Genomic DNA, 18,576 nt, shown 5'->3' with positions numbered 1-18,576 from the left:
GCTGGCCCGGGGGCCGTGTGATGGGCGTGTTGGGCCCTCTCCAGCCCACCTCTGACTCCTTCCCACCTGGACCCTACAGGCTAGGGGTGCAGACATGGCTCCACCAGCACCAGGCAGGCCCTCAACCTGTAGCCTCCCGCTTGACAGCCAGGCTTCAGCCCTGCCCCCGGCTCTGAGTCCCTGCTGCCTCAGCCTTACTGGGTTCCTTGGTTCTTTAGGAGTGAGGCCCTGCCTGGCTGCCTGCAGTCTTGCTGGCCGGCTTCCAGGATTTTCCTGTTGGTCCTCCCCAGTGCTGACCACCTGCCTGGACTTCTTTATTACCACATCTACTCCCTGAGCCTTGAGAGCCAGGAGGGATAGTGTCCCCATTTTACAGAATTTGCCCAAGGTCACAAAACCAGAAAATGGAGGAGCCAGGCCTCAAGAATGTTCCAGTGTTCTTTTTACTGTGTCATGTCATAGCATGTATCCTGTGTAGTGAAAATAGCTTGATGTGCCGGGCCGCTGGCAAATGCTTACCATAGAGTATTGTCATCTTCTGGCTGCTCTGCCAGCCCAACCCTGTGCAGCTCCTGCACAGAGAACAGTCAGCTCAGAAGCTGCTCACCTCTCAGTCTGAACTGTCACTGTGTCGTTGACTTGGAACCACTGCGGAGGAAAGAGGGTGGGGAAAGTGTCTTACGAGTGGGGACTGTCTGGAAATGCATTCTCCTGCTGCAGCAGATTCCAAGCCATCCTTCATGACTGCTGATGTGTGCATTTTGCTGCAGTTGCAGAAATAGCCCTATGATAGCTGGCCAAATGCTATATGTCTCGTTTGCTCTGGGACAGCTAGCTGCAAAGCCAAGGCCTGCCCTGGCTTGCAGGGTGCTGATGAGAATGCGGAGCTAGGACTGAAAAACCCACCTGCATGGTGGACGATCAAGTCAGAGCATGTGTCCTGCTGGCAGCGGCCTGCATGGCCCTTTCATGGGCAAAGACCATGTGTGTTTGGAAATGAGTGGGGATGGGGAAGAGGAGGGTGACAGAAACTTTCTCCAGCTGGTTCTGGTTCTGATTCTAGAATGATTGAGCAACATGGAGGTCAGAGCTTTGGCAATTAGGATGCTTGTGCCAGAGAGAGGCTGCTGCTCCCAGCCCTGGAGGGGGAACAGGCTGGTAGAACAGGTCAGCATAAGGGAGAGCACTTGCGTGGTCCATTGCTAAGGGCAGGCTTCAGGGGGTGGGGCCGGATGGCGTCATGGAGAGAGGTGCCCAAGTGTGCTGCTTGCAGACCTTGCAGGCCTTGGCTGTGGCATTGCATTTGCAAGTCCTGAGCTGCTCAGATCCTTGGGGAACCTGCCACCATGGAAGGTTCTGCCTGCCGTCCTTCCTTGTGGCCTTTAGGACAAAGCCACACGTGGTATGGTGAGAAGTCCCCTTTTGATCTGCTTCAACCTGATCTTTCAGACCCATTTCCCTCCACTCCCTTCTCCATGCCCTGAAGCTTTATGCACAGTGAGCTGGGTGTGGGTCTGGGTGCATCTTTTCAGATTCTCAAAGGTGCTGGCCTGAGTCCAACCCCTCTGGATTGCCTGTTGCCTCCATTCTCTTCCTCCAAGGCTTTTTCACTTGCTGTGCCTTGGCTTTCCCCAGCTCCAGCTGCTTGCTTTGTAAGCTGAGTTCAAACACAGCTACTTCCACGAAGCCTTCCCTGATCTACAAACATACCACCCCTAAGCTGGAAGTACATCTTCCTTGTCCTTTGCTCCTGAAACTCTTTGCCTATAGCTCTGGTGTCACCACAGCTCGACTATAAAGTTTTTTGGGTTTTGTTTATTTTTTACAGTTTTTTAATTGTTTTATAGTCCTTTTACAATGTTGTGTCAATTTCCAGTGTAAAGCACAATTTTTCAGTTATACATGAACATACATATATTCATTGTCACGTTTTTTTTTTCACTGTGAGCTACCACCAGATCTTGTATATATTTCCCTGTGCTATATAGTATAATCTTTTTTATCTATTCTTCATATGCCTGTCAGTCTCTACAAATTTTGAACTCCCAGTCTGTCCCTTCCCACCCCCTCCCCCTTGGCAACCACAAGTTTGTATTCTATGTCTATGAGTTTCTATTTTGTATTTATATTCTTTTTTTTTAGATTCCACGTATTAGTGATCTCATATGGTATTTTTCTTTCTCTTTCTGGGTTACTTCACTTAGAATGACATTCTCCAGGGACATCCATGTTGCTGCAAATGGTGTTATGTTGTCATTTTTATGGCTAAATAGTATTCCATTGTATAAATGTACCACATCTTCTTTATCCAGTCGTCTTCGACTATAAAGTTTTTGAAAGCAAGCAAGTACTACCGTCACTCGTCTCTGTACCTTTCATGCCCAGCCCAGCCCCACCTGCAGTTTCTAGAAGAGAGCAGGCTGCACAGTCCCCTGTCAGGTGAGTTGAATCATTGCACCTTCAAAGTCAGCTCCACAGTCATCTCTAAAGGTGCTAGTGGGTGAGTCCTCCCCATTGGGGGGCTGCTGGAGCTGTACCCAACATTCCTCAGAGAGGGACCCAGAGATCTACCAGAAGTCCTGGGAAAAGTGTATTACACTGAGTATTTTTTAATTTGAAGTATAATTAATTTACAATATTGTATCAGTTTCAGGTATACAGAAAAGTGATTCAATCATATATATATATTTTTCAAGTCATTTGTTTTTTGGCACCTGGGTTATTTCCATGTCTTGGCTATTTATACTGAGCATTTGCTGAGCCTGATACAAAGGTAGGGGAGATACACAAATGGCCAAAAAGCACGAAAAGATGCTTGACATTATTAGTCATCAGTCATCAAGAAATCAAAACCATAGTGAGATACCACTGCACACCTACTAGGATGACTATAATCAAAAAGTCAATACAAGTGTTGGCAAGGATATAGAGAAATTGGAACCTTCACACACTGCTGATGGGAATGTAAAATGGTGTGGTCACTTTGGAAAACGGTTCCTCAAAAAGTTAAACATAGAGTTACCATGGAACCTGGCCTTTCTACCCCTAGGTATATGCCCAAAAGATTGAAAATGTATGACCACCCAAAAACTTGTACATGAGTGTTCATAGCAGCATTACTCAAATAGGCACAAGGTGGAAACAACCCAAATATCCATCAATTGATGAGTGGATAAGCAAAATGTGGCATATCCACATAAGGGCAAATACTACTTGGCCATTAAAAAGGAATGAAGTATTGACATATGCTACAACATGGGTGAACCTTGAAAACATTATGCTGAATGAAAGGAGCCAGTCACAAAAGACCACAGTTTATACGCTTCTGTTTATATAAAATGTCCAGAATAGGCCAAAGTGGTTGCTCAGGGCTGGGGTGGTTGGGTTGGGGAGGTTTGTGGGAATGATAGCTCAAGGGTACTGGGTTTCTTTTCGAGGTAATGGAAATGGTCTGAAGTTGATTGGTGATACCTACACAGTATCTGTAAATATACTAAAGACCATTACATTTTATACTTTAAATGGGTTGATTGTATAATTTGTGAATTATGTGTAGGTAAAACCATTATCAAAAAAAAAGGGTAGGAGTAGGTATATCGCTGCAGTAAGTGTAGACATCAGTGTATGTGCTAAACTCTGTTTTTCATGGAAGGAGACATCTTTTAATGCCATCCCTGTCTGCCTGTAGCCTACCACCTTTCCCCCAAGCAATATTTTTTTCCAGAATGGAACACACGTAAGTGCTGACAGATACGTTATAAAGTCATTTTTTAAAATGAAAATTTTTATTTCATTTTTATGATCGAGCTGCCCAAGAGAATTAAAAAGACTCAGCTTGCATTTGGATTTCTTTGTTGGCTATGGGACAAGGCAGCTCTACTAATCTTGCAGTGTGAGTGGTGGCTTTCATTCATTCATTCATTTAACCTTCCAGTCAGTCAGTCATCCTTTCCCAGCAAACATCTGTTGTGTGCCAGTGTTTTAGGATCTGAAGAGACAGAAATAAGTCTTCCCCATCATGGAGCTTCTAGTACAAGGGGGAGACATTCACGTAAGCAAGTAGTGGATTAGTATTGTGATGGAAGACTCTGTAAACACATCAGAGAGGCCCTTGGACTCAACTAGGAGTAATCAGGGAAGGCATCAGGGAAAGGTGACTTACTGGAAGACAAGTAGGAGTTGACTGAGAAGAAAGTATACCTTAGGTAAAGGGAGCTGCGTGGGGAGCGGCTGAGGTGCTTCAGGGAACTGGGAGAGTCCAGTCCAGGGCGCCAAGGTGGGCAGGGTAAGGGTCAGACTGGGAGCGCCTCTGAAACCACACAAAGGCATTTTTTCTTTATTTTAGGAAGGTCAAGTTGGCTGCATGATGGGGATTAGATTGGAGAGGAGTGAAAACATGAAAACCTGGGATGGGGTGAAATTTAGGGAGGGGGAGTTGAGGAGGAGGCTGAGGGTGCCATGGGATAAAGGGTGCCACCCAGGGTTCTGGCTCAGACATTCTGGTGGGTGATGGTGCCCGTTTGTAAACTGGAGGCACTGGGGGACGTGCAGGCTTTGGTTGGTCAGTTGCCTCCTGGTGGCTGCTCCGAGTCTGAGCTGTCCATGCTTACATAAGACGTCTGCCTTCACCAGCGCTGTCACAGGTCACTGTCCCTGTGGGCCTGGGGCTCCTGGCAAGCCAGCCTCTTACAGTCCTCTGGACTCTGGTTTCACTGTCTGTGCAACAAGGAGGTGGATTTACTGATCTTTACACTGCCTTCTAGTTCTGCTAGTCCATCACCTTGTGTGATGGGAGAGTCCACATTTGCACAATCACCTCTTTTGATGATTTACATAATCATTTCAGAGACACTTCAAATTCATTTCTGATCATCTGTCCACGGTGAGAGAATTCTGAAAGCTTAGATTTTGGTTTTTCTGTCCCTGCCTTCACAAAGCCTCTTTTTCAAGCACTGAATTACTGAACATTCAGAATTTCTGGGGAGCTGTGGTGGAGAAGGCTTTTCCCAAGGACTCTCCTGAAAGATGATGCCCAGCCCAAGTCCTTCAGGCTCCTCCCACCTTTACCTCTCAGGCCCTCTTCTTTTCGTTTCTTAATCTAGTTCTGAAAATCCACAAGGAGAACATTCTCTAAAACAGACCCGGGTGTTGGTGCTACACTCCAGCTGCAGAATGGTACCTACGAAGATAAAAGGACTCTTTCTTTCTGCTTCCCTGTGAGAGTGTTCCGGCCCCTCTGCGTCATAGCATCATAATTGCATCACAACTAGGCAGGAAAATCAAATCACCTCCCACCAGATTTCCAGTGTTTTTCCACTAGGCTTCTGAGAGGCAAAACCCCCTCCCTCCCTCCAGCTGACAGACATGTGGCCTTGTTGCTGACCGTCTGTTTTCTCCAGGGAGAGGAGGGTTTGATCAGATTGAGGGAGAGAGAAGGGACACTTCAGGGCTCTCTGTTTTTCTGTATCACCTCTTTCTCAAGAATGGACGCTCTGTCCCCGCATGCTTCCTTCCCTGGAAGTCACTTTGTCCTATGGGGTCCTTGCCAAGACTGTCACAGAACTGGGGAATGTCAGAGTTGGGAGGTCCAGTCCAAATCCATGAGCTCCTTCCTAGAGAACAGGAATTCTGTCTTCATCATCTTTATGTCTCCAGCACTCAACACAGTGCTCGGCACACAGAGTCTCCTTGAAGGTTCACTAAGTCAGTGATAGAATTGCAGAATGATCGATCTGGTTTACCAATGGGGAGGCAACTCTGACCATCCATCACCGGGTGGAATGTGATTCTGTTAGCATCCACTGGACGTGCGTTCTCAAGTCAGGCGATGTCTTGGCCATGTCTGCACCTGCAGGCCAGCCCGCTGTCAGGGAGGTATGTGGATGACCAGCTGCCTACCCCACACACCCCCACCCATCAATGCGGTGCTGGTGCAGCTCCTTCCGGCTGGGGTCTGGCAGCCTTTCGTGCGGGGCCTTACCTGCCTCAGGCTGACGTCAGCAGTTGGCTTCTCAACTTCACTTTGGTGAATTAGGAGTGGAATACAACTCAAAAAAAAAAGAGAGAAAAGAAAAGAAAACTGCATCAGCTTGCTTCAGGGAGAAGAGAAGTTTAAAAATAACCTTACAGAGTGCGTGTGTGATGTGGCCATTTGTCACTGTTGACGTTTTCCATTTGCTGCAGTAATTCCTAGACCTGGTTTTGTGCTCCTCCCTGCTGTCTTTCTCAGGGATCTCAAGGGTTGTCATGAACTTGTGGAAAAGTTGCTTGAATCAAAATTTTAATTCACATATTTCTGTTGATTTATTTATACCTTAGGCCCCATCTATTTGCAAAGATTTTTAAGGTGGCATCTAATAAAGGAGATGTAGGTAAGGTTAAAATTTAAAAAAAAAAGAAAAGATTCTTTAAAATGTAGGAAGAGGAAGCAGAAAGTAAGATATTTGCTTTGACTGAGGATTCAGTTCAGCAGTTAGCTTCTTGGAAACCAAGAAAAAAAAATAGATATGGTGAAACGTGTGATATGTTTTGCAGCAGAAGCCTGTGGAGTCAGATGCCCTGGGTCAGCTCAGATTTCAGGTACCGTTGTAGTGAGCGGTCTCCTGGGAGCTCAGGCTCGGCCCGGGCATCTGTGGGGCGTGGGAATGGGGGTGAAGGCACCAACCCCCTGCCCGCTCGGAGGGCAGTTCTGTGAGGCCCCTGTACATTTGTCTGGGTCCTGGCTGGACTGAGCACCCATGCCTCCAGCTGCAGTCCAGGTAACTCATCTTTATGTTGGTTTCACAGTGTCCCTTGTCTGCCTGACCCCTCTCAGGCCTCACTACCATGGTTCCTGGGCAGACACTGTTTTCCTCTGGTCTCTCCCATTTGGGGGACCTCAGCGGGCGTGTGCATATTAAAAGCCACCTTAGTTTAGCTCAAGAGGCCCCTATGACTATTAAACCCTCAAGGAACAGCAGCCCCCATATTTTCATTTCCATCTCCAGACATTCTTCTGAGCAAGGGGAAGGAACTGTCCTGTTTTTGCTGTCACTCCTCAGGAGAAACCATTTTGTGACAAAGAGGAAGGAAAGGACTCACGGATTGGGCTCTCCTTTGCCTGTCTCCCCCAGAACTGCCCTCTGCCCACTTCCCCTGTCGGTGGGCACTGCTGTCTGATAGGCTCTGTTGTTGTGGAAGATGGGTGTGGGTGAACTGAAGCCGCTGTCATGCCTGGGGTTGTCCTCACGCAGGGCTCAGCCCCGTTTCCAGATCAGCGCCCTCAGGGCCTTTTGGTCTGACCCCACTCCCGGCTGAAGATTCTGATCATTCACGTTTCAGCTTACTTCAGGGTTCTGGTTGAAAAGCAAAGTGGTTGCTTTGTGTTGTTGGGATAATTTGCATTTGGAAACGTGGAGCCACCTGGTACTACCAGGGGATTCACTGAGCTTGGATTCTGACTGGGGATCACTCTCCACCCCAAGGGTCTGAATCAGATGGCTGGCTGGGAGGGTGGCTGTCACAGCCCTGCTGTTCATCCCGGGCTCTGCTACTCCCCGTTCTCAAAACTCCCTCCCCAACCCTCTTGTTCAGGACCTGCTGTCTCCCTGGACGGCGACCTGACTCATGAGCCCCCAGAGGAAGGAGATGGGAATGAAAGGAACCCAGCCCCCAGGCTTTCCCCACCTTTACTTCATCCTCCCTTACCTTTCTGGGACTGTTCTAGTCAAAGGTTTGGGAGGAGTGGAGGCTACCAGCATCATTTTTCAGGCCCCAATTTTAACCTCAGTGCCACTTTCAAAGTCAGGCTCCTTGTCTTGTTTGTGGGGAAGAGTTTCTCTGTAAATCTCTGGTCACACTGTCTTCCTTGTTATGTGGTTACTTCTATACACATCTTTTCTCTTGTTCTAGGCTATTAGCTTCCTGAGGGTGGGGATCAAGCCTTTCAGTTTTTCTTTTTCCTTGTGAGTAACTGCTTAGTGAGTATGTAATAAATTAATGGATCCTAGGTTGGCTTGAATGCAATTGGAATGCCTTTTATTCCTACTGCATCTGTTTTCTCCCACATACTTCAGATAACACATGGCTGCCTTGCTCACCCTGCATCACTGGTAGCAAATACCAGTCTTGCATCTATGAAAAATGGTTCCCATGCTGGCTCAGACTCCAGCCTTTCCGGGGCCAGCAACCCCGTTCTGTCCTCTGGCCAGCTCTAGTGGGAGCCTGGCCGATCACATCCCCAAGCAGCAGGGGCAGCCCCACAGTGCTGAGGAACAGTTTGTATCCATTTCTCCACGGGGCTTTTGCATCTGGAAACAAGAGGGCTCACTTTCAAGGTGTCTTGGGTTCTTGGAAGTAGATATTAAGGTATGTGTTCATTAGTCCATCAGTCAGCAAATATTTACTGAATGCTATCTGCTTGCCAGGCCCTGTGCCAGGAACTGGGGATGCATTCATGAACAAACCAGATGAGTCCCTACCCCATGGAATCCACAGTCTAGCAGGAGAGACATAGAAGCATAAAGCAAATTACTATCAGGAAAAAAAAGTGTTATTCTGTGCCAAGCCAAAAAGGTCTCAGAGCTCTCTCATGCTGTTACCTCCAAGTCAGTCCTAGGGCCTGGATTCATACCCATTGTTTTCCCAGAAGCATTTCGGTCCCGGTTGTCTTGTCTGTTCCTGGAGAAAGCGTTGGAGTTTGCCCTGAAGCAGCTGCCAAGCACTTGGAACATTACCATTTAGCATAAGGGACTCTACTTTGGCTCTGGCTTACTGTGTGACCACTCTGGTCCTCAGTCTCTTCATCTACAAAGTGAGGGCTGTGTGGTCTAGGACTACACCTCTCAAAGTGAGTTCCATGGAAAACCAATCCCAGAGAAAAGAATTTCATGATGAGATAAGTTTGGGAAATTGAATATTTTACATAAACATAAATATATATTTTTTATTCCCCTCTTCTCGATTTGTAGAGTACATTAAAGGCTCTGAGAAGTCCTAGAGCACACAGTCTGGCCCAGCTTTGTTGAATGTAACCTTTTAAAAACTTTCGGACCCAATTCCGTTTTTTCACATAGCATCTGTTTTCTTGAGGCTTTGAGACCCCACAGAGCCTGCTGGTTCAGAGACCCTTGAATGCCCTCTCTGTGCTAGGGCTCTGTAATTAGGGCTCTAGTGATGCTCTGGGCTGGGGGACAGAGGTTGGTGTGGGGCAGTGGTCCCACAGCCTGTAGCATCTGGTACCCCTTCCTCTTTTGCGATTATCATACCCGTGTCTGAGCTGATGGCTGACCAAATTTCCTGCAGGAGGTTCCGGAGACATTTTAAGATATTTGCCATTGGTGGTAATGCCTCAGAATCCACAGTCATTCTTAATTGGCTCAGAACCATCCGCTTGCAAACCACCTGTCATGGGAAACTCGAGCAGTATTCAGAGTCTCATCAATAATTCAGCCAACGAGCTTCTTCAGACGCAGGCCTTCTAGCCTTTGGGACCCACTTGTCTTCTGCCTCCAGAGATGTTCCAGGGAGAGTTCTCTGTTATGTTAGAGCAGTTAATGACTCAGGCAGCAGTACCTCCGTGCTCTCCCAGAATCCCCAAAGCCTCATCACTCGGAAGAGGGAAGACTGATACAGGTTAATCTCACTCTAATTATATCAGCCAGCTCGGAGGGGTGGGCGGGCTTGCTGACAGTGAGGCTCTGGGGAGTGGATGCCAATGGCAGGCTTCAGGCGAGCCCCTCGTGCAGGGGCGGTGGGGGGCTTATCCACCGTGATAGACTCCTTCTATCTCTAGCATCCCCAGTCAGTCAGAAAAAGTTATGTAGGATCTTTTTGTGTGTGTGTGTGAGTTAGAGATACCTAAAAATATTGGTTGAATCAGTTCTATCTGATTAGATCTGATTCTCATTCCCATTTAGTAGAATTATAGAATGTCCCAGCTGAATGAGAACATAGAAATCATCTCGTCCAGCTCCTTCATTTTCCAGTGTAGGAAAATGAGACTAGAGGAAGTGACTGTCAAGGTTACCCAGCTGGCTCATTGCAGAGCCTGCCCGGTACCCAGACCTGCTGGCTCCCAGCCCCATGTCCTTCCTGGTGGGTCACCGCCTCCCACTCTGCGCACAGTGAGCACAGCGTGCTCCTTGGAACACTGCAAGCAGTCCCAGGTGCAGTGATGTTGGAACACCAGACGCTCTTTTCCTTCTCAGGCGCTGTGACGCCAAGGGTAGCACATCCGTCCTGGCAGTCATGCTGATGGGGCCACGAGGCAGGTTTGTTATGTGCCATCAATAAGTTAAAAAAAATCAAAACAAAAAACAAACAGGCTGTCCTCCCTCCTCTTTCAGCCTCCAGGCCAGTTCATGGTGATTAGTGCTGGCTGAAACCTCAAGTCCCCTCTCGCCTTGAAGGGTCTTGCCTCCAGTGGAGTCGAGCCCGGCTGCTCAGGGGAGGTGGGTCTGGGAGTCAGCCCTTCGCGTCCTCCTATGGGCTCCGCTGGGCTTGGCTGCACGCTCAGGCTTGGGCTACTTCCTGGCGAGACACTGAGCTGGTTTTTCCACCTTCCCCTGGAGCCTGGAGAGAAGGGGTGGGCGGTGGGTTGATCAGAGAGCCTATCTTCCTCATCTGCATTGGGGGGAAGCTAGGGGTTGGGGGGTGACAAACGAGGACTCTGGAGTCTTGAGTTTCTCATGGAGTCTCGGGGCTAGAAGAGCCCTTGGGGCTGTCTGGGCCCCACACCCACTGTTTATAGACAAGGACCCCGAGGCCTGGAGGGGGCAGCCTTGTTTCAGGCCGCAGGGCCAGTTGATGGCAGAGCTGGGTTGAAGCACAGTCTGCCTTCTGTGTTTTCCCTGTGGTCTCAGCGACAGGCCTTCAGCCTTTTTAGTCTGGGGTGTCATTTTCCAGTGTACGACCAGCATGTCTTAGCCCCAAACCTCATAGCCCCAAACCTCAGTAGTTAGAAGGTGCAGAGCCGGTTCAGGGAGCAGAGGACATTCGGTGTGGCTGACGGAGATTTGTAGTGAAGTGTAGGGACAGATGGGAGGGAAAAGCCGGCTGGGGTGAGTCCCCAGAGGGCCTGTGCTCTGCGGGCTCTCTGAAGGGTGTGAGGGCCGAGAGCAGGGAGAGGAGCATGGCGGGGACAAGCCGGGGTCCTGGGTCCTCGCTCCACCCCTTCAGACACAGGGGCCCAGACTTCTCTCACTTCTTCCTGTATTAGAGGCTCCTTCTCTCCTAATCTTTCTGTTTTAAACTTTAAGCTGGAGCCATAGTTCGCCAAGATTCTACCTGGAAGACTTAGGGAGCTGCAGCCAGTCAGGGCCCAGGCCGGCCTGAGGGGAGGGTTAGCCACATCCTTAGGTGTAAAGACAGACAGATGCTTGGCTGGCTTGGCAGGGTCAGACCCCCAGGGTGACTCCAAGGCCCCATGTAGCTCAGTGAGACTTCTAATAAGTGCCGTGTCTCCAGGGGCAGCATGTCAGCTGAGCTGGGGATGCTGTGGGTGCAGGTGTCTGGGCTGTAGGGTACAGGCTCAAGCAGGGGCCCCCTGGCTCCAATCTTGACACCCCCAATTCATGACACTTGCAACCCTGCCTGTGACCACAGAACAGGGAGCACTGCCCGGTGGCAGGTGAGGGTTGCAGGAAACAAGTCCTGGGGCCCTGACTCCATAGAAGCTCTGGCGAGGGGAGGGGCACGGGGTGCAGGAGCTGAGCTGGCCCAGGGCCTCACACCCCCTCCCACCCAACTCCGAGTCCCCACTCTGAGTTCTTCCAGTGCTGTAAGCGCCCTGAGGGCTGGTGTCGGGCTCACCCTGCTCTCCCCTCCATGACCCCACATAGTAGGTGCTCAGAGAAGGGACATCAAGAATGAAATTAGACTGATGGAAACAGGTACTGAGCTTTTGCTTTTTAGCAATTCCTAAGCACTCTTCATAGACCCCATTCACCTGAGGAGAACACAGATGGGATGTTCATAATGCTCGTGGCACTAGTAGCAATACTGAGATGCTGTGCTTGCATTGCTCTTGCTGATGGGAATGATAACGATAACATTTACTGGGATGCACCCTGTGCTGGGCAGTGTGCAAAGCACTTTACATGGAATGTTATTAAATCCTCACAGCAGTTCTATGAAGTCATGATTGATATTACCCCATTTTCCATATGAGATAACTGAGGCACAGATTGTTTACATGCTCACTCAGGGTCAGCCACGGAGCCAGGAAATGGTGGAGCCAGGATTCCATGCACGGTCTGAGGCACTTCACCAAACTGGCCTTCTCTGTGGTCCGTGTGGGGGCACCTGGGCAGCAGAGGAGTGACAGTGGTATTTGGAGGGAGGACACCCTGAGGATGGACAGCTGCAGCAGCAGGGTAGGAGGCGTGAGGCCCTTGGCTAGACGTCTGGGCTCTTCCCTTCTTTGAGCAGACCACCCCCTTTCAGGGGTCTTGATGGAGGCCTTAGACAGAAGATGGGATAGAAACATGTTTTCCCTTTTCAGAGAGCAAAGAGGAGACCATGTGAGTTTTGACTGGAATCTGATCTTGGAGAAATGTGGCAAGTGCCCCAGTCATCCCGCAGGAATCCTGCAGACCCAACGGGAACTTCCTGTTCTAGGGGGAGCACAGGGACGGGGCTGCACCCCACCCGCCCTGCCTGGACCCTCTGCCTGCCTTCCCTCCTTCCAGGAACCCTCAGCCTTGTTGTTTCAACTGCACAGAGCAGGTTACCAGCGATTGTTCTTGGAAGCCTTTCTGTGCTCTTAGGACCTCTGAGAAAAGAACAAACAGCTACAAAAACACAGGGTAGTTAAAAAATGTTTGCAATTTTCGTGCTGCATGGAACAAAAGAGGCATTCAGGAGACTCAGCATTGTTCTGGAGCGGGGATGAACCGGCTCCTTCTCTCTCGGGAGCATCCAGCTGATGGCTATGGAATGTCGTTAGGCCATCTTAGTGTCAGGCTGTGCGGGGCCTGGGCTATAATCGCCTTTAACACTCACTCAGTTCTATCTCATCCATTCTTTTCATCTTGCTGGAGAAGTGGCTGAAAGCTGTCACCCAGTCACCCTCGTTTCGTACTAGTTACTAGCTCCCTGGTCTCTTACTGGCTACCTTCAATGCCTGTCCTCAGCAGGGATAGCAAAGTCACAAAGTGATATTTATATAGCAATCCAGTGTACACGGTAATTTCCCTTATTGGATTTTTATTTCTGTTTCATTATTCAGAAGCCATCTCTATTTTTTTCAAAGGCAGAACCGAGGTTCGAAGCAGGGAAGTGACCTGCTTGATGCTGCTCAGCTAAGAACTAGCAGAGCCTCGGCGAACACAGCGCTCTTAGAACCCTACTCAGGTTCCTCCTTCAAGGAGTGAAATTTTGAAATCTGCCTGCCTCCACTTCTTGGGAAATTCTAAAGCACTGTGGACCCATATTGTCTTTATCCTTGAAAGCTCTTTCTAGGACTGGGGCTCTGAAACTCCAGCCCCAGGTCTCTCTAATTCAGAATTGGTCCATTCCTCCCGTGGTGGCCCAGGCGCCCACTGCCAGCCGGTGAGTCTGGTGGGCCCAGTGCTGTCGCCCAGCCCCAGCTCACAACCATTTGACAGGCAATCGTAGGGAACCAAGATGCTCATTTGCCTTCTGGAGGACACACAGCTTGATTGCCTTTTCCCATTCCTCCTGCCTTGTCCACATCTGGCTTAATCTGTGCAGCCTTCCCTGTGTAATCAGGCCAGACAGGCTCTGCGGAGTGCATGTGGGGCTGAGCGTGGAAGCTGGGTGGCAGTGATTTGCGCTGGAGTGCCGGCGGTGGGCTGCTTCCTCGTTCTCTGGAGGAGGGCTCTTGGGGAACTGGAAGGGGCCCTGGGGCTGCCTTCCTCCCCAGCCTGCTCCATGTCCTTCAGATTTCTCCTACAACAGCTGATGCAGGGTTGTTCCTTTGGGGGGCTTTGCCCGTGTCCTCTCAGAATCCTGTGCTTCACTGCAGGAGTAGCAGCCTGACCTGCCATCAGGAAATTCCTGAGATGCATGCTCAGCACCAGTCTGAGGAACTGGGGATGTTTAGTCAAGATAAGAGAGAACCCATGGGGGGCATGATCCCTGTCTTCATGCAAGAGAGGAAATGCGCTTGTTCCTTCTGGCTCCAGAGGGCAGGGCTTAGATCAGAGAGTAGAAGCTTGGATGGGGTGAAATTCAGCATAATGTCAAAAAAAGAACTCACTAAAAAATGGAGTTTTCAGAAAACGGAATATGTGTTGTCCAGAGCGGAGTGAATTTTCTCTCCCTGGAGATGTGTTTTTCCCTGATGAGGAGGCTGGGACGGGGAATGGCAGCTCCAGCCCTGAGTACAGAAGGAGATGACCGTTTCCCTTTATACATGTGGCCTGTGATGTGCTCTCCACCATGTCCTTTACTCACAAGTACCGAGCCAATCCAGGACGGGGCCCCAGGAGGCACCCGAGAAGATGAAGAGGATCAGGGAAAGAGGAGGTCGCTGACCTCCATCCCCACGGGGGACCCATGCCGTTGGTCTGAGCCTTAATTTCTCTGGGTGGTGACAATGGTGGTGGTGGCGGTGGTAGCAACAAGGGCCTATCAGTGGTTTCGATAGAGAAGAAGGGCTGAGTTTGTGCACAGCTTGACTGTCGTGACTGGTGGCCATTCTGATGGGTTCTCGAGAGAGGAGAGAATATGTCACATCTCATTGCCGGATTCACACCTGACAGGCAGTTTGCTGGAAACAGCAGCGTAGCAGAGTGGCGGGTCTGCCCCTCCAGCACCTTGTGAGTTGGAAGTGTTGATGGAGGATGGCAAGGACTCCCCACATTGTGACCTTTTCATAATTCATCATTCTTCATTGCAGGAACGGGTGCACGTGTGTGTGTGTGTGTGTGTGTGTGTGTGTGTGTGAGAGAGAGAGAGAGCAAGCGACACACACGGAGGGAGAGATGTACTGGTTTCCTTTGTTCCCCTTGTTTCCCTGTCCAAGCTCCACACCAAATTACTCATTTTAATAACCTGGAATCCTTCCATACTTTTATCTATGCTTATAAAAATTACACAGTTAAGCACACACATAAACACGTACGTATGTGTACAAGATTGTTTCTAAGTAATTATTTTACAAAAATGGGATCATGTTAATCACATTCACTGCGTTCTGCTTTTCTTATTCATCAGTACTTCATAGAAAAATCCCTCCAAGTCGACTGGTTTACCTCTTATTTTATTCTTTTTATTCCCTGGAAGGAATGGTCTTTATTTTATTCGACCGTTCTTACATTGATGGGCATTCACTTTGTCTCTAGTTTTTTTTTATTTATAAGTAACTGCCTCCATAAACATCTGTAAACTACTTCCATAAACATCCTTGTATATGTGTGTGTGTCTTTTATGAACGACTGCTTTTATTTCCCAGGGGTAGAGTCCCAAGAATAAGAGTGCTGAGCTGAAGGCTATAGGATTTTTATTTTCGACTGATGTTTCAGATTGCATTCCCCCAAAATGAAGACAGTTCTCATATCCATTAGCAGTTGGTGACAGTCCCAGTCCCTCATCCCCAGAGCATTAATATTCCTTCCTCGTTAGTGGTAGCCCCTGATGGGTAGACTGTAATGTCTCACTGTGACTTTGATTTTCATTTCTCAGGCTCCTGTTGAGTCTGAGCATCCTTCCACACATTTTCTGCCATTTGCATCGGTCTGCCATGAATTGCCTCCTAGGATCCTGGGGGAAGGGACCAACAAGACTCTGGGTCAGCTGGCCAGCAACGGTGTGTTTCCATAACAGCCTTCACCTGGTCCTGGGGGACAGGTGGCTCTCAATTCTCTCCCCTCCCCTCCCCTTCCACTTCCCCTCTCCTTCCCTTTCACCTCCCCCAACTCTCTCCCCTGGCACAGGTTTTAGAGTCCATAGAAGTGAAAAATTAAATCGTATTTCCCCAAGGGTCCCAGAGAAGGGTGACGGAAAGCAGAAAACGGAGCTGTAAGCTTAGGGAGGGAGCTGGCAGGCTGGTGTGGGGCTTAATTGCTCCTTATCCCTCGTGAGGCCCTGGGCTAGTTCCTTAACTTCTTGCTGCTATGAAGTCTGCATCATGAAACAGGGAAGCCACTTGGCACTTGGTAATGCGTCTGTGAGTACTTCAGATGTTGACTGATCCTTACAAAGCTTCAAGTCTGGCTACTCACAGTGTGATCTGGACCAGAAATGCAGAATTTTGGGCCCTACCCCAGACCGACTGAATCAGAACCCACATTTTAAAGTTTGAGAAGCACTGGCTTAAAGCACACTGATGAGAGTTGTGAGAGAAAAAAATATAGTCGAACTTGCCCAGAAATGTTGCTGCAATTACAAACTTTCTAGAAGCATCGGTAGATCCAGTATCATCAGGATTGGCTCACTAATGGTAGCACAAGCTCTTGTCTCTGGACCTCTTAGTGATGTTTCTTGTGATGTCTCTTGTCTCTTCGAGGTGTTTCCTCACGGAACGCAGCACCCCTCTCCCTTGGTGACAGGGATGCTTCCATCTAAGGAAACACAACATACCCACAGTCGTTGGTTCTCCCTGTCGCTGAGCCTTCCAGGCACCCCGAGCTCTAGCATCCCAGCACCGTCCCAGCAGATAGCTGGATGCTTCAGCTGCCGTGACTCTCAGCCACCTGCAGTCTCCTCTGTCCCCAGCTCTTCACCACTGGCTCTGTCACCCAGCTTCTCTTTTGAGCCTGGCTGTAGGCTCAACTTCTCCAGTTCTCACACGGAACTTCCCCGATCAGATGTCGTCACCCTCTAGGTAACTGAGCCCAGGTCCTGGCACTGGCCCCCTTGGCCTGCACCTTCCGCCATCTGCCTCCACCCAGACAGGCCCCCGTGCCCTTTCCCCTCCATCTCAGCTCCAAGGTGAGAACCCTCAGGGCCTTCCTCCAGAGCTGCCCTGGGGACTTCCTAGTCTGCCCCTTGGGTCCCGTGGGGCTCCTGTAAACAGCGGTGCCCCCAGGAGCGTTTCTGCTGTGGTTCCATGCCATTCGAGCCTGCTTGGTTTATCCTGATGGTTGGCCCACCAGGGGTCAGGGCTGGAAACTGAAACCACTTTGGGTATTGTAAGCAGATGGGGTTTAATGCTGAGACTTCAGTGGTTCCGGCGTTGGTGGAGGGGCTGACGGGCAGGTTATCGACTGGGCCTTCCGAATGCCTCCTACATCACACCGCTGCCAACCCCACGGCTGTTTCCAGACTCCAGGAAGCTGAAGGATGGACACCCCCGGTTGAGGGATTAGAGTTTGGACAAGAAGCTGCCTCTGTTGCCCTGCTTTTTTGATACCCAGGAAGCAGCAGCATGATGTCTGGGTTCAGGGTGACCAGCAGTGACGGCCAAGAGCTGCATTCCCTCTCTCCACATCTCACGCACACCTGATTGGCACACCCTGACTTACACGCAGAGAGCGCCAGCTGCCTGGGAGTCTGGGAAACATTTTCTGATAGGAGGATGAGAGGGAGGCTTGCGGGGAGGCAACCACACGTCTACCTTAGACAGGTAGGATTTTGACAGGTGGAATGGGTGGGGGCCTTCTGCACTCACACACCAGAATTCAGCCTCCAGCCAGCCCCAGACAACGTGGGCACAGAGGCCAGACCCCCTGGCTCTTCCCAGATTGGGCTGCAGCGCCTTCTGCAGGTGGCTGAGTGGGTTCTTCCCTCCAGCCGACGTGGTCGCACTGCACCAGCAGGACCATGGTGTTCCTTCCCATCTCTGCGCTGTTCTAAGCACATAAGATATTGCTTCCTTCCTGAGTGCTCCAAAAGCTTTATATTTTTATTTTTCCTAGTTTTTTTTTACTCAATCCCAGAGTCACAAGCTCGATAGAGATGCAGGAAATAGAACTGTACTAAGTCGTGCCGGCTTCAGCGCGAGAGAGTGTTTGTTTTGGGTCATTAGGATTTTGTGTCCAATCCTGGTCTTCATTATTAAACATGGAAAGGGATGTTCTCCAAGCCCTATAATTAACAAGCACTTTTTCTTGCTCATGACATGGTTGTATAACATGATTGCCTTTAGGCTTTGAAGGGGAATGTGTTTGAGGTGTTAGGGAAATGACAATGATTTGGGTCTCCTGGGGCCGTGGGAGAGTGCTCAGTTTGAGGGTATGAAAGCTGAAATCAGCTGTGGGGCATTCAGTGCCCAGAGGCAAGGGCTGATCTGCAACAGTGGAGAAGTGGAATTCAGGTGCTCTTGTGTGCCTTGGGCAGAGGCCTCTTAGCGTCCTCTCAGATCCTGGGACAGCACCTTATGCAGAAGAGGTTATTGAAATGGTTTATTACAAAGAAGGAAATAAAAAGAGATTACCTGTGGGTGGGAGTTAGGAGACTTGTGACTCTCGGTGTCTCCCAGCTCCCCTGGGGGCAGGCATCCCCTGGGCCCTCAGGCTCTGTGGTTTGGGGGAAGCAAATCAGAGCAGCTGTCTTCAGGGCTCCAGGTGGAGGGGAGAGAAGGAGGCCACTCCCTGCAGCTTTCCTGAAGAGCATTTGGAGTGGGGCACGGATTTTGCAGGATAAGTTGCCAGCACTATGGAGCAGAATCCAGAGGTGGTTCTACAGCAGATG

The 18,576-nt window shown here is 49.7% G+C and overlaps 1 protein-coding gene across 1 annotated transcript in view; it reads left to right on the top strand.

Moving 5' to 3' along the window:
- XXYLT1 (xyloside xylosyltransferase 1) overlaps positions 1-18,576 on the top strand; it is a 161,900-nt gene that overhangs the window by 108,291 nt on the left and 35,033 nt on the right. The gene's annotated exons all lie outside the window — the stretch shown is intronic.

The sequence above is a fragment of the Vicugna pacos genome, chromosome 1 (genome assembly GCF_048564905.1).
Source record: "Vicugna pacos chromosome 1, VicPac4, whole genome shotgun sequence".
Taxonomy (NCBI): domain Eukaryota; kingdom Metazoa; phylum Chordata; class Mammalia; order Artiodactyla; family Camelidae; genus Vicugna; species Vicugna pacos.
The sequence above is the reverse complement of the archived record's forward strand: the minus strand, read 5'-3'. Positions and strand labels throughout refer to the sequence as shown.